A 16,184-nucleotide genomic window follows, 5' to 3' on the forward strand; every position below is an offset into this window, starting at 1 on the left:
TATTATACACCTGGCTGCTCATTTCCATTCCACAGCAATTGTTATTTGCTTAATGGATGGGGGAACATGTCACCTATAAACAAGGAGAACCAACATATGCAGAGATATAAACAGGGGAAGACCATTTGCTCGTTAACTATGCCTCAGCCAGCTAAAGGCACTTGTCTCTACAATGTGAAATTCCTTTCACTCACTACAAAAATTCAGAGATGCACCCCAGGGTTAGCATCGACACTTGTGCAATGGAATTTCATGAATTTCATCATACAAGCATTTTAGGCAGCTGTGTTGGTCCATTAGAAAAGAGAGAGAGAGAGACATGAGTAACTTCCATGAGTAACTTCCATGAGTAACTTTGAACTCCCAGTGTTATTTCCCTCTTGTGGGGGTGAGGGACCCAGTCAGATGGTCTTCCCCAGGACACTGATGGAATCCAATGGATTTCTGAATCCTTTTGGGGATTTTCAAGTGGGGAGAGCTGGTGATCCAGCTGAGGCCCTAGTCTCACTGCGGAAGAGTGAGATGTAGAGGGCCATCGACTTGATTTCACCTGAGTGCCCTCTCCGGTGCTGTAAGCCCTCTCCACTCTTTGGTATACTGGGGAGCTGCAGTCAATGAAACAGGCTGGATGTCAGCTAGAGCACAAATGACATAAGACTCGAAGCGAAGATGACCGAATATGCTCTAGAGCACATAATTGTGCCTATTGCATGGCAGTGTGGGCAGCAAGGGTTTATTTTGCTGCCTCCATTGCGTCCCCGAGCAGCTGCCAAGTGGAACTCTTCTGGGTAGTCTGGGGATTGTTAACACCCTCCCCAGCAAACCCCATCGAGGACCCACTGTGAACTTTTTGTATTACACTTTGAGGACAAAATTGCTTGTTTCCACAGCAAACTCGATGCTGTTGTTATCACAGTTCCAGTCGAGCTGTCTGATGCCACCATCTGCCCGATTTTCTGGGATCAGTTCCAGTTCCTGCAGCCTGATGATGCGGACAAGGTGCTTGCAGCAATGCGACTGACCACGTGGCCCCTCGATCCCTGCCCCTCTTGGCTAATAAAAGCTAGTAGAGGAGGTATGACTGGATGGGTTCAGGGAGTGATAATGCTTCCCTTCAGGAGGGTGGTCCATGCTGTCCTTCAGGAGGCAGCAGTGCAGCCACTCCTGAAGAAGCCCACTTGGGATCCAATGGTATTAGACAACTACCAACTAGGGATGTACGAAATTGGCCTTACCTGGCTCCACCGGGTTCTTCTGTGGGGGGGAGGCGCTCTGTCCCACCCCCCAGAATCCTTGCCGGCTGGCTCCGCACCGCGGGGATTCCATAGAGCCGCCAGCCGGCTCCACCAGCAGCTGGACATCCAGCCGCTGGCTAGCAGGTACGCAAATGGTGGTGGCCGTAGCCGCTGCCGTTTGCGTCCCTGTAGCCAGCCATGATAGGCTACGTAAATCTTTGCATAGCCTATCACATCTGACTTAAAAAAAACCAACCAAAAATGGGCTTACGCAAATGGTGGCAGCTACGGCCACCGCCATTTGCGTTCCTTATTTTGGCCCGTCTTAGTCTACATAAATATTTACGTAGACTAAGATGGCGAAAATAAGGGGATGCGTTCCCCTTATTTTGGCTGTCTTAGTCTACGTAAATATTTACGTAGACTAAGATGGGCCGAAATAAGGAACGCAAATGGCGGCGGCCGTAGCCGCCGCCATTTGTGTAAGCGTGTTTTTTTTTAAAAGTCAGACGTGATAGGCTACATAAAGATTTATGTAGCCTATCACATCATTTTTTTGTGGTTTTTTTTAAACCTAGCCATGATAGGCTACGTAAATCTTTATGTAGCCTATCACGTCTTTTCTTTTCTTTTTTCCAGGACTGGAAATGGCGGCGGTGGCAGCCGGTCGGAAGACCAGCTGCTGCAGCCGCCACCGTCCAGAAGATCCGCCTCAGGTAGGTCTCATCCCAGGGGGGATCTGCGGGGTGGCGGGGGGTGGCGGGCCATTCTGCCACAGAGTTCGGGGGGCCAAATACACTGGCATTCGGCCTCACCGAGATCCGTGGCGGAATTCTCTGCCATCCCTACGTACCACCCAGTTGCAAATACCCCTTTCGTGGGGAAAGTGCTTGAGAGGGTTGTGGCGGAGCAACTGCAGGCACTCTTGGAGGATACTGATCATCTAGACCCATTCCAGTCTGGGTTTCAATCTGGTTATGAGACTGAATCAGCCTTGTTCATAGGGATGTCAGAGAATTTCACCACGAATCTCGGGGAAGCCGAATGCCAGCACATTCGGCCCCCCAAAATCAGTGGCGAAATGGTCTGCCCCCCCACCCCCCCAGTACGGGTCTTACCTTGGGCAAATCCTCCTGGAGGCGGTGGCTTCAGCGGCCGGTCTTCCTACCAGCTGCTGCTGCCGCCATTTCTAGTAAAAAAAACAACAACAACAAAATGTGATAGGCTACGTCAAGATTTACGTAGCCTATCATGGCTAGATTTTTTAAAAATACTGTGATACGCTATGTAAATGTTTACATAGCCTATCACGGCTGAGTAAAAAAAAAAAATCTGCGCATACGCAAATGACGGCGCCCATGGGCGGTTGTGTGTGTGTGTGTTTTTTTACTCAGCCATGATAGGCTACGTAAACATTTATCTAGCCTATCACGGCTGACTGCAGGGACGCAAACGGCGGCAGCTATGGCCGCTGCCATTTGCACACCTGGCAGGCCAGGATTCGGGGGGGGAGGGACGGAGTGCCTTCCCCCCAGCCAGAATTTCAGGGGGGAGGGACGGAGCACCCCCCCACCTCGAATCAATTTTGAGAAGGTAAGTGACTTTTGTACATCCCTTCTTGTTCACCTGGATGGATGACTTTTATTGAGAGAGGGGCAGGGGGAGTTCAACCCTGTTAATTCTGCTCAAACTCTCATCAGCTTTTGATGCCATCGACCATGATATCCTCCTGGATCGACTCCATGGGATGGGTATCAGAGGCACTGTGTTACAGCGGTTCCAGTCCTACCCACAGGACTGATTTCAGAGAGTAACAGTTGTTAACTATTCCTTGGCCCCTTGACAATTGAGCCATGGCGTGCTGCAGGGCACCATCTTGTCCCCAATGTTGTTTAATAGCTATATGAAGCCACAGGAAGCAGTCATTAGGGGATTTCAAGCTAAATGCCACCGGTACAGTATGCTGATGACATGCAGCTCTATCTCCCTGTGACATCTGAATCAGGAGAGGCTATGCAAGTCCTGGATCAGTGTCTAAACTAGGGATGTCAGAGAATTTCTCCACAAATCTCCAGGAGGCCAAATGCCAATGCATTCGGTCCCCCAAAATTGGTGGAGAAACGGTCTGCCCCCCCCGGAATGGGACTTACCTTTGTTGGATGTCCCTGGCGGCGGCGGCTCCAGGCAGCAGTTTGGCGGTGGTTCGGCGGCGGCCATTTCCAAGTAAAAAACAACAACAACAACAAACGTGATAGGCTACATAAATCTTTAGATTTTCTTTAGGCTAGATTTTCAAAAAACACCATGATAGGCTATGTAAATCCTTACGTAGCTTATCATGGCTGACTTTGGAAAAGAAAAGAAAAAAAGTGCGTACGCAAATGGCGGCACCCATGGGCACCACCACTTGCATTCCTTATTTTGGCACATGTAGTCTACGTAAACTTTTACGTAGACTACGGCGAAAATAAGGGCAACGCTATTTGCGTTGCCCTTATTTTCGCTGTAGTCTACGTAAATGTTTACGTAGACTACACGTGCCCAAATAAGGAACACAAATGGTGGCGTCCATGGGTGCCGCCATTTGCGTACGTGCTTTTTTTTACCCCCCAAAGTCAGCCGTGATAGACTACGTAAGGATTTACGTAGCCTATCACGGCTGACTGCAGGGACGCAAACGGCGGCGGCTACGGCTGCCGCCATTTGTGTCTCAGCAGGAGACGAGATTCGCAGCCAGAGGGACGGGGCGCCTCCCCCCCGGCCAGAATTTCAGCAGGGAGAGATGGGGCGCCTCCCCCCTGGCCAGAATTTTGGGGGGAGGGACGGAGCGCCTCCCCCCCACTGCAAAGCAAGCTGCGGGATCAGGTAAGGGACTCTCATCAATCCCTAGTCTAAACTAAGTAATGAGCTCGATGAGGGCCAATAACCTGAAACTGAATCCTGGCAAGACAGAAGCCCTGTGGGTGAATGGTTCCCAACAGGGATGCTGGAGAAATTTGAGATGGATTAAAATGAGCTCAGATTTCTAAGAATCTGACCTGCAGAATCCACTGAGGAGTGCCCCCCACAGGCCGTGCGGAGTCCGTGGATGATTTCGGATGATTTTTTCACTTTCCTGAAATTTACGCACATAAATCCGTAGAAAAATATGCAGGTTTCTGCTGAGGAACTATTGAATTGAATGGGGGAACAATACACTAAATGTTATGTACTGAGGCAAGTTGTGTAAATACTTACAGAAATATTTTCGTAAATATTTATATAATTATTTCGGTATTTTTCTACGCGATGAAAAAAAATACATCTGTCTGTGGGTGGATGATGGAACGAAAGGTGCCTGACAATCCACAAAACACAGATGGAGCAGATTTTACACATTCCGTACATCCCTAGCCGAGTCTGGGAGATAGGTGCATTGCCTGTTCTGGATGGGGCTGCACTCCCTCTGAAAGAGCAGGTCTGCAGTCTGGGGGTACTCCTAGATCCATTACTGTTGCTAGAGGCCCAAGTGGCTGCAATGACTTGGAGTGCCTTATACCAGCTTCGGCTGGTTCTAGCTATGGCCTCTCCTGGACAAGGATAGCTTGGCCACAGTGGTACAGGCATTAGTGACCTCAAGACTGGATTCCTGCAATGTGGTCTATGTGGGGCTTAGGGATGGCAGAGAATTTCTCCACGAATCTTGGGGAGGCTGAATGCCAACGCATTCGGCCCCACGAAATTGGTGGTGAAATTCTTCACCCCCCCCCCGGGATGGGACTTACCTCCTTTGAATGTCCCTCTTGGTGGTGGGTCCCGGCGGCGTTTCGGCGGCATTTCGGCAGGGGCGGGGGCGGCGTTTGGTCTTCCGACTGGCTGCCGCCACTGCCATTACAAAGTAAAGTAAAAAAAAAAGACGTGATAGGCTACGTAATGATTTACATAGCCTATTACGGTTAGATTTTCAAAGTCAGCCGTGATAGGCTACGTAAACCTTTACATAGCCTATCACGGGTGACTTTGAAAAAAGGAAAAGCGCGTGCGCAAATGGCGGCGCCCAAGGGTGCCGCCATTTGCGTTCCTTATTTGGGCAGGGGTAGTCTACGTAAAGATTTACGTAGACTACAGCGAAAATAAGGGCAACGCTATTTGCGTTGCCCTTATTTTCGCCGTAGTCTACGTAAATCTTTACGTAGACTACCCCTGCCCAAACAAGGAACGCAAATGGCCCATGGGCGCCACCATTTGCGTGCACGCTTTTTCTTTTTTTCAAAGTCACCCGTCATAGGCTACGTAAAGATTTACATAGCCTATCACGGCTGACTTTGAAAATCTAGCCGTGATAGGCTACGTAAATCGTTACGTAGCCTATCACTTTTTTTTATTTACTTTTTTATTTCGTGGCCAGGGAGACGGGGTGCTCCCCCCCAGCCTGAATTTCGGCTGGGAGGGGCGGGGTGCCTCCCCCCCGCCAAGAACTTCGGGGGGAGAACCGAAGCGCCTCTCCCCCACCGTGAAGCAACCTGCAGGACCAGGTAAGGGACTTTCATCCATCCTTAGCGGGGCTGCCCTTGAGGCTGGTCCAGGACCTGGAGCTAGTGCAGAACACAGCAGCTTGGCTCTTGTTGGGAGATGCCCCTTTTCAGCATGTGACTCCTTTGCTAGGGAACTGCACTGGCTGCCTATTCACTACCGGGTCAGGTTTAAAGTATTAACACTAGTGTACAAAGCCCTAAGCAACTTGGAACCAGGATACCTGAGAGAGCGCCTCCTTCTTTACCAACCTGCCCAGTCACTGAGGTCATTGGAGGGCTTGCTCCTGGTGGTTCCACATGGATCTATGGTCCATTTGGAGACTACCAGGAAGAGAGCCTTCAGCGTGGTGGCCCCCTTCCTGTGGAATTCCCTGCCTTTGGAGGTCAGGCAGGCTCCAACTTTGCATTGCTTTCGGTGCCTCCTGAGGACACTGTTATTTTGAGAGGCTTTTCCTGAATGACTAGCCACGGTTTATTATGTTTAAAATCTGTACTATTAAAATGTTTTAATTGTTTTAATTATGGGGTTTTATTCTTTTGTCTTGTTGTTCACCACTCCAAAATCTTTGATGAGCAGAATATAAATATTGTAAATATAAATAAATAAATAAATAAATAAAGTAGACGGGATGATATCTCAGTAGAGAAGCACAGGGTTTCCATTTAGAAAGTCCCGGGTTCAATTCCTGGCAGCTCCAGCTTTTGAAAAAGGATCAGCTGTCTCATGATGGAGAATACCTTTTGCTGAAAGTCATGGAGAGCTGTCTTTGGTTGGATTAGGCATTGCTGGGGGCGGGGGGTGGGGTAGTCTGAGCTTCCTATGTTCCTGGAGTAATTGCTGCTGTATTTGGCCAACTAATGTGTCACAAATCAGGATGGATGAATCTGTCACATTCGATTCTGCTCACTTTTTCCAATATAAAGTTTATTCCATCCCATTTCTACATCAATTTGCAATGTTTTCCTAAAAACTGACTGCATGGTAATTTGTATATATTTCTATGCACATTTCTCAAACTGTGTGCAAAGTTTTTTCTTTCTAATATACGTACATATTTTTTGTATGCACTTTTTCAAATGCATGCATTCTCACCCCCCCCCCGAGATTTCCCCTAATTTTTATGAGCTCTTTCCCCTAATTTATCCATTCTTTGTGCATACTTCCCCCTAACAGGAGCATTTTTCTGAGCACCTTTTGATATAGTACATATTGTTTGGATTTGTGAACTGGATCGCAAATTCTGAAAAGTGCTTTGGGTTCAGCAGAAGCCTGCATCCCGAACCAAATTGGGGTGATTTAGACAGATTTGGGTTATGTCTAAACCAAACCAGGGATCCTTTGAAGCAGACTGAATCTGAATCTAAACACTCCTGAACACTGATACATTTCTCTCCAAGGTCTCCATATGAGGAAAGCACCAGGGTGGTCAGCTATCGGAGAGAAAGGTCACGGCTTCGTGACTGGCAGCTTTAGCTTCTAATCACAGTTAATGGTTTTACCAGGGCTCTCTCTTCCAATGCTTTGGAGGAGGGATGCTGAGGTAACATATTTCAGGATTGATCCAGGTTCAGTGCTATTTGCTAGTTTTCTCTCACAGCAGCAGGAACTTTAAAACAAGATTTGTAGGATACTTTGATAGCTGAGAGGGTGTACTATTAGGTACTTCCTTGGAAAATGCTAGACATTCAAGTCTTTTTTCCTCAGTCACTATATCCTTGACTTCCATCACACATCCAGGGCATAGTCTGAAGGTACATGAGGCAGCCACCTTGCTGAAACTAAGCAGGTCTGGGTCTGGTCAGTGCTTGGAGGGGAGACCACCAGGGAACCCCATGTAGCCACCTTGAGTTCCATGATGGAACAAAGGTGGGAAATACATATAATAAATAAATACATAAATAATAAAAATAAATCTATGGGACCAAGTGAGGAAAAAAGTCTTAAACTGTTTTTTCATGTATCATATCTCCCTATTCTTCTGAATAGGGATGTCAAAGAATTCTGCGACAGATCTCGGTGAGGCCGAATGCTAATGCATTCGCCCCCCAAAAAACTGTCACAGAATGAAGCCCCCACCCCCCAAACCCACAAAAGGTGCGCGGGACAAAGTGCCCACCGCCCCCACCCCACAAAAGGTGCACGAAACGGAGCACTTACCTGCTCCCATCCGCGCTGCTGTGCGAATGGCAGCCATCCTGTGGCCGCCATTCGCTTCCTCCTTCTTCAGCCGTGATAGGCTACGTAAATACATAGCCTATCATGGCTAACGCAGGGATGCCATTTGTGTCCCTGCAGAGGCCATGATAGGCTACATAAGTATTTACATAGCCTACCATGGCAGGGGGGGAAACCTCAGCATATGCAACTGGCAGTAGCTGCCGCCATTTGCGTACAATGGGTTTTTTCCCCCCCTGCCGTGATAGGCTACATAAATATTTACGTAGCCTTTCACGGCTCACTACAGGGATGCAAATGACGGCGGCTACAACAGCTGCCATTTGCGTCCCTGCAGGGCTGCCCAGCGGATGGAGGTCTGGCTGCGGGTGGCCGGAGCCGGTCAGCAGCTCTGTGGCTTGGCTGCAGAGCAGAGCTGGCTGTCTAGGATTCCGGGGGAAGGCACAGAGTGCCTCCCCCCCCAGCAAGGATTCCAGGGGGAGGGACGGAGCGCCTCCCCCCACCTGCGGAACCCGGAGGAGCCAGGTAACCGGGGTTTCATACATCCCTACTTCTGAAAATGTTTAGCTTTCTCTCCAAGGGACACCTCTATAACATATTTTGTTATGAACGGCCAACAACAACAAGAAAAATGGATACAAATCTCTTTCCTAGTGATGTATGAACCCCCCACTTTCCAGTCTGCGGCAGGTTCATAGAGGTGCCATCTGTGCTGCTCAGGGCCCCTTGAAATCCTCCAGAAGTGTTCCATGTCCAGTAGGGATGTTAGAGAATTTTGCCACGGAACCTTTGGAGGCCAAATTCCAGTGAACTCACCCCCCCCGGAATCCATGGCAGAATGGAGCAACCCACCCCACCACCCCACGAAAGCCCCCCGGAACGGAGCCTACCTGGCTGTGGCAGCGGCTCCAGTGCCAGTGGTGGTGGCAGCGGCGGCTCCAGTGGCTCCAGCCGCTGCCTGGCTGCGGCCACAAATGGTGGCGGCTACGGTGGCTGCCATTTGCATCCCTGGCAAGCCATGAAAGGCTATGTAGGTATCTACGTAGCCTATCACGGCTCAGGGCAGGGATGCAAATGGCGTAGGCACTGCCATTTCCATCTGTGTCTTTTGCCGTAATAGGCTACGTATATATTTACGTAGCATATCACGGCAAAAGACAGGGGCGCAAGTGGTGTAGTGGCCGCCATTTGTGCCCCTGTCTTTTGCCATGATAGGCTATGTAAATATATATGTAGCCTATCATGGCTAAAGACACAGACACAAGTGGCGTAGTGTCCGATAGGCCCTTTGCATCTATATTTTTTCCCAGTGATAGGCTACTTTGGTTTGAGTTTCTGAGAACAGTACATTTTACCTGCACCTTTCACACAAACTAGTGGGCCAAACTGTCTGAGATTTAGCAGGTGGGATGCCCTCGGGGGTGGGGGGTGACTGTTCCCCAAGTTTCATGTATGCATCATGAAAACTGAAAAAAAAAGTCATGGCAGTTCATGTTTCCCATGCAAGTCAAAGGGAAAACACCAAAAATGAGTTATTTGGATGTCTGAATCTCACTTCCAATTCAGATACAGTCAAAGAGAATGGGGCCCAAATCGGTCCAAAGCAAAGTGGGGACACTTTGGAAGGTCCAAAGTGGCATCTGAAGTGAAGCGGGGGATCTGTGCACAGCCCTAATACCATCACATTCAGGAAGAGTGATTTGGGCACTTTTCCATTAAAATGTGAATGCAACTAATTTCTCACCCATTCCTAAGGATGAACGAAAGTCCCTTACCTGGTCCTGCAGCTGTGTTTGGTGTGGGGGGGGGAGGCGCTTCATTTCTCCCCCCGAAATTCAGGCTGGGGGGGAGGTGCCCCGCCCCTCCCAGCCAAAATTCAGGCTGGGGGGGAGGCGCCCCATACCTCCCCGCCAAAATTCAGGCCTGGGGGGAGCGCCCCGTCTCCCCGGCCACGAAATAAAAAAGTATTTTTTTAAAAAAGAACAAACAAACACGTGATAGGCTACGTAACGATTTACATAGCCTATCATGGCTAGATTTTCAAAGTCAGCCGTGATAGGCTACGTAAATCTTTATGTAGCCTATCATGCTGACTTCGGAAAAAAAAAAGCGCGTACGCAAATGGCGGCGCCCATGGGCGCCGCCATTTTGTGTTCCTTGTTTGGGCAGGGGTAGTCTACGTAAAGATTTATGTAGACTACCCCTGCCCAAATAAGGAAGGCAAATGGCGGCACCCAGGGGCACCGCCATTTGCGTATGCGCTTTTTTTTTTTCTTCCAAAGTCAGCTGTGATAGGCTACGTAGCGATTTACATAGCCTATCATGGCTGACTTTGAAAATCTAGCTGTGATAGGCTACGTAAATCGTTACATAGCCTATCACGTGTTGTTCTTTTCTTTTTTTTTTACTTTACGGGGAAATGGCGGTGGCGGCAGCCGGTCGGAAGACCGGCCGCCGCCCCCACCACTGCCGAAACGCCGCCAAAACACCACCGGGACCCGCCGCCAAGAGGGACATTCGAAGGAGGTAAGTCCCATCCCGGGGGGGGCGGGGGGGTGTCGGAGAATTTCACCACCAATTTCGGGGGGCCGAATGCATTGGCTTTCGGCCTCCCAGAGATTCGTGGAGAAATTGTCCGCCATCCCTACCCATTCCTAATCACAAAACTGTGAGCAAGCTTTTGAACTCTCTAGAAATCTTCTTCAGACTGGATGTTAAGCAAAACAACACAGAAGTGTTTGCACAGAGGTGGGGGGAGTTTTGGAAAACTCAAAATGTGTTTACTCGTTTTTGACATTTATTGGCCCTAATAAATATATCTTTCATGCAACTTTTATTGGTTGGATAACTTCCCTCAAAATCCATTCTTAATTAGTTGGCAGCCAGACATGTATAATGTGAACGCCATCTGAGAAATATTGTAAAATCCTGTCACAACCATCAATTCAACTTCCCTCAAGATTCCTACAGATGTTTCCCAGGAATAGTATCCTCCAAAGCCTCTCAGTGTCCCAACTTCACTCTTTTTGAGTAATATGTTATACCTGTTGCATTCTGACTAAGGATATACAGATTCCCCACCGTCTGTTCCAGTGGGGAATCCATGCAGCGATCTTTTCCTCTCTCCTGGAATCTGCGTGGAGAGCTTCTGCTCCACAAGGATTCCGAAGAGCCGAGGGCAGCCCCATTCCACCGTCCACATACCTCGGATTCTCCCGTTTTCTTCCGGCTCCCTGAACTTATGTAAATAATTCTGTAAGTACTGCCAAAAAATCCTTTCTGCATGCTCGCCATCATTCTCCGTAAGCCTCAGATCATGGGGAAAATACCTATTTATTTTTGTAAAAAGGGTAAAGCCCTTCACAGGGATTCCTCACATAACTTCTGGTCACCTGACCTCACCGGACCTGTCCTGACCTCACCTCACTGGACCTCACTGGACCTATCCTCACCTCACCTCACCTCACCTCACCTCACCTCACCTCACCTCACTGGACCGGACCTCAACTCACCTGACGTCACTGGACCTGTCCTGAACTCACCTCACCTGACCACACTGGACCTGTCCTGACCTCACCTCACCTGACCTCACCAGACCTCACCTCCACAGACAATAAACAGAAAAGATGGAGGATTTCTGTGGACTTCAAGACTCAGCCCCAGCAGAAGAAAGCCTATGGGTCACAGGGAAAATGCCTTGTAAAAAGGGTAAAGCCATTTGCATTCTTATTCCTCCATTTCCCATTTATGGATTTCTTTTTGTAATTATTTTTGTAAAATCCACTGTTCAGTGGACAAAAAAAAAGGGTCCAGGTGAGCTCTGGTCCGGGTCGACTGGGCTGCTCCGTTCCAAGGAGGATTCCACAGACCAGATTTGTCAGAATTCGATCCCATTTAAAATTCATGCGGAATTCTCTGACATCCCTAATCTGCCTTCTTTCAAATAGGACGTAATACAGAATTCTGGCCAACAGGCTGGGGGAATCCACTAGGGATGGACCGATTTACCTCCATCTGGTTTTGCTGGGTGCTCACCAAGCTGCTGCCCATGCCACTGGCTCACCCAGCAAGCACTCAACAAGCACCGTGGGGCAGCAAGCCACCATTTCGCATAAAAGGGGGCATTTATGCAACATTACAGGTGTAACTGGAGCAGTATTTATTTATTTATTTACAATATTTATATACCGCTCCATATCTAGAACAGATTTTGGAGCAGAGAGCACAAGGAATAAAACAGTAACAAATGAAAATATTAGAACACCACATTAAAATTATACTTGCTAAAAACAAACACACACACAAACAAAAAACAATGCCAATCAAAACCATAGCTGGTCAGTTAAGGAATGCCTCCTGGAACTGTGCTGCTTTCAGGGGTGCTGGAAACAACGCAGTGTTAGTGCCTGCCTGACCTCGAGGGTAGGGATGTACAGACTGTGTAAAATCCACTCCGTCTATGTTTCACGGATTGTCAGGCACCGTTCCTTCCATCATCTGCCCACAGATGATGCACTATATTTCACTATGCGCAAAAATACGCAAATAATGGTGTAAATATCTACATAAGTATTTACTTAAGTATTTACATAATTTACCTCAGTACGTAACATGTAGTGTATTGTTCCCCATTCCATTCAACGTTTCCTCAGGAGAAACTTGCATATCTTTCTACGGATTTATATGCGTACATTTTGAGAAAGTAAAAAAAAATAATCCAAAAGTCCATGGACTCCGCACAGCCTGAGGGAGGGTGCTCTGCAGTAGATTCCTCAGGTCAGAGTCTTAGAAATCTGAGCTCATTTTAATCCATCTCGAAGCTCTCCAGTATCCCTACTCCAAGGGCAGGAAACTCCAAAGAAAGGGGGCCACCACACTGAATGCTCATCTCCTGGTGGACTCCAGTCAGGCCATAGGTCCATGTGGAATCACCAGGAGCAACATTAATGCCTGTAATGTCACATAAATGGACCCTTTACATCTGCCGTTCACATAAGATTGCATATCCAGAAAACCCCGAGCTGCCATCTTTATGTGAAATGTTGGCTCGCTAAGGTGATTGGTGGCCATCGGGCACTTGTGGGCCACACAGGTGCTTGGCAAGTGGGTCTGGTAAGTGGTGGCAGCTTGGCAAATGGGGTCTGGGAGACCAGGTGGGGGGAAGGCCATCAAACTCCACTCCCTTCTCAGACTTCCATGACATCCCTAGAATCCAGTCATAGCTGCTTGTCCCTAGATCATTCAGATGGAGGAGAGCTTTGGTGTAATGCTTGTCTCCTTGGCTTAGTGCCTTTGTGAGTCTAAATTCGTGATTGAAACTAGAGCTGTGTGCAGATGGCCTCTCAAAATTATCCACCCTATTTGTGGGCAGAGAAATTTGGATGATAATTTCACCGAATTTCTCCAGGGGAGGGAGAAATTCTCAACGGTTTCTCGCAGGTAGGGCTCCCAATTGGCAGGGATTGTAGCACAGCTTCTTTTGGTTTTGGTAAAGGGTTTTTGCTTTATTGCATTGCTTCTGCAAGAGGCAGCGGCATCAACTTTTATGGCAGGCTTGCCCACATTCTGCATCCAGCACAATGCAGAAATGTGTGTGTGTAGGGGGGGGGGGAGTGTTGCGTCCAGCTCCAGGGATCAGGTGGAGTTAGTGCTGTGCCAAAATCTGTTCTCCAATTTCCTGAAAGTTCTCTTCCCCCATGAAAGGGGCTTCCATCACTCTGCCTCATTCTCAGGACAGTCTATAATTTATGTTGAATTTCCTTTGGTGGTGTTTTGAGCTTACCTAATCACAGCCAGCCTCCCAGGCTGCCTGCACTTCCTGATCTGAAAAAAAAAGCCCTAAGGGAGGAATTAGCTCTTGATGCCTTCGACTAGGCTTCCACTGAATTGCAGGGAGCCGAGGAGGTGACAGTAGGGATGTATGAAAGTCACTTACCTTTTCGCAGGGGTACTTCGCTGTGGGTGGGAGGCGCTTCGCTTCTCCCCCCGAAGTTCAAGCGAGGGGGGGAGGCATCCTGCCTCGCCCGGCCAAAATTCAGGCCGGGGAGAAGCACCCCGTCTCCCCGGCCGGGAAACAAAGTGTAAAAACAAACAAACAAACAAAAACCCCGTGATAGGCTACGTAACGATTAACGTAGCCTATCACAGCTAGATTTCCAAAGTCAGCTGTGATAGGCTACCTAAATCATTACGTAGGCTATCACGGGTGACTTTGAAAAAAAAAAAGTGTATACGCAAATGGCGGTGCCCTATGGGCACCGCCATTTGCATTCCTTATTTGGTCCCAGTAGTCTACGTAAAGATTTACGGCGTAGTCTACATAAATCTTTAGGTAGACTACCGGGACCAAATAAAGAACGCAAATGGCGGTGCCCATAGGGCGCCGCCATTTGCGTATGTGCTTTTTTTCCCTTTTTTTTTCAAAGTCACCCGTGATTGGCTACGTGATTGGCCCCCGACGAAAGGCTGATGAACTGCTGCCGGGACCCGCCGCCGGGAGGGACAATCGCCAAAGGTAAGTCCCATCCCAGGGGGGGCGGAGAATTTCACCGCCGATTTCGGGGGGGCGAATGCGTTGGCGCTCAGCCCCCCGAAAATTCGGGGAGAAATTCTCCGCCATCCCTAGGCGACAGGCTGCCAGAGAGATGATTGTACAGTGAAAGGCAGGACACTCATGCTCATTCCTCAGCCATCTCCTAAGTAAGGTAAGCCCAAGAAACCCAAACCCAACTCCTGAAAATTTCCCCCAAATTTCTTCTCCATTCAATCTCTTTTTGAAAGCAATTTCTCTTCAATCAAATCAAATGAGAATTAGGGATGTCAGACAATTCTGCCATGGACTCCAGTGAGGCCATATTCTTTAGAATCTGCCCCCCCCCAGAATCCATGGCAGAACGGCTTCCCGCCCTCCACCACCCCGTGGAATCCCCCCGGGATGGAGCTTACCTGGAGGCGGAGGTGGCTCTGGTGGCATAGCGGCCGCCATTTGCATGGCTGCTTTAGTGTGATAGGCTATGTAAATACTTACGTAGCCTTTCACAGCAAAGAGCAGGGGTGCAAATGGCGGCCGCTACTCAAATGCTTTGGAGGCTGCATGGGGACCTTTGGAGTGGGAGGGAGGGAGGCTGCATGGTGCACAGGAAGCTGTATAAAGCAGCTTCTGTGGTCTCCTCCCTTCCCTGACCCCGGGACCACCCCCTTTTTGCTGTCTCTGCACTCTTTTTCTGAGCATGAAGAGAGGGAAGAACCATGCCAGCTACAACGGGCAGAGAGTGGGAGGGGAGCATGGTTTCTGGGCTCTGAGGTTGTAGCCCTGGTTCTGACCTAAGAATCCAAAAAACAAAATATCTTATGCCTCCCAGATGCTGTCTAGGGGATATAGGATTGCAACCTTAGCGCATAAGAGTGTGAACTATGCAAGGTCACTAGGCCCTGTGCATCCTTACCTGGAAATAATATATAAGCACCATTGAACCTTGTGGGTCTTACTTTTGAGTAAACATGCACAGGATTGCATTGTTGGAGACCTTGGGCAAGCCACCTTTTCTCACTGCTGGCCTCCTATCTGCAATACAGAGATTATGATATTGATCTATTTTACCAAATGGTTATATGAATTACTGATGTTGCCCAGGTCAAGTGCTGCACTCTTTTCTTTCTGTCTATTCTGTAAGTGAATAACAATGACACATTTTAAGTGATACCATTTGTAGGCATTGACATGCTCCATTCTGGCTTTCTGTGCTGGTACTGTCACCATCGAAACTGCAATTAATAATAGAATTGTCTGTATGCGATGTGTGTGAGTGTGCAATGACTCAACACTTAACACCTGTAGCATAGCAAAGCAATGTTCTTAACGTGTACAATATCAAGCCAAGCTGTCCTCTCTGAATTTGGCTAATGCCTAAGGGTGCATGCCATGATGAACCCACATCAGTTCACAAACCATGGCAGCAGGGAGCCTGGATGCCTCAACTGTCTAAAAAAAAGCATCTGTAACAAAGAATGTATGAAGTTTCAGTCAGCAAAAGAATAGCACATTTTGCTTTCAAATTATTTGTGTGATGTTGCATATATGTGTGTGTGTGTGTGTGTGTGTGTGTGTGTATCATCAAGCTAGTAATTTGGTACATGCAAAACATTTTCTGAGGCAAGTTACATGGTCTCCTGGTGCCATTCATTAATTAAATCAGAGGATTTATTTACTCACTAATAATGCATTAAAACAAAGAATTCTTTTGAGCTGTTCTTATTGAG

The sequence above is a fragment of the Heloderma suspectum genome, chromosome 5 (assembly GCF_057233095.1).
Source record: "Heloderma suspectum isolate Gila_16-S chromosome 5, 16-S_ref, whole genome shotgun sequence".
NCBI lineage: Eukaryota > Metazoa > Chordata > Lepidosauria > Squamata > Helodermatidae > Heloderma > Heloderma suspectum.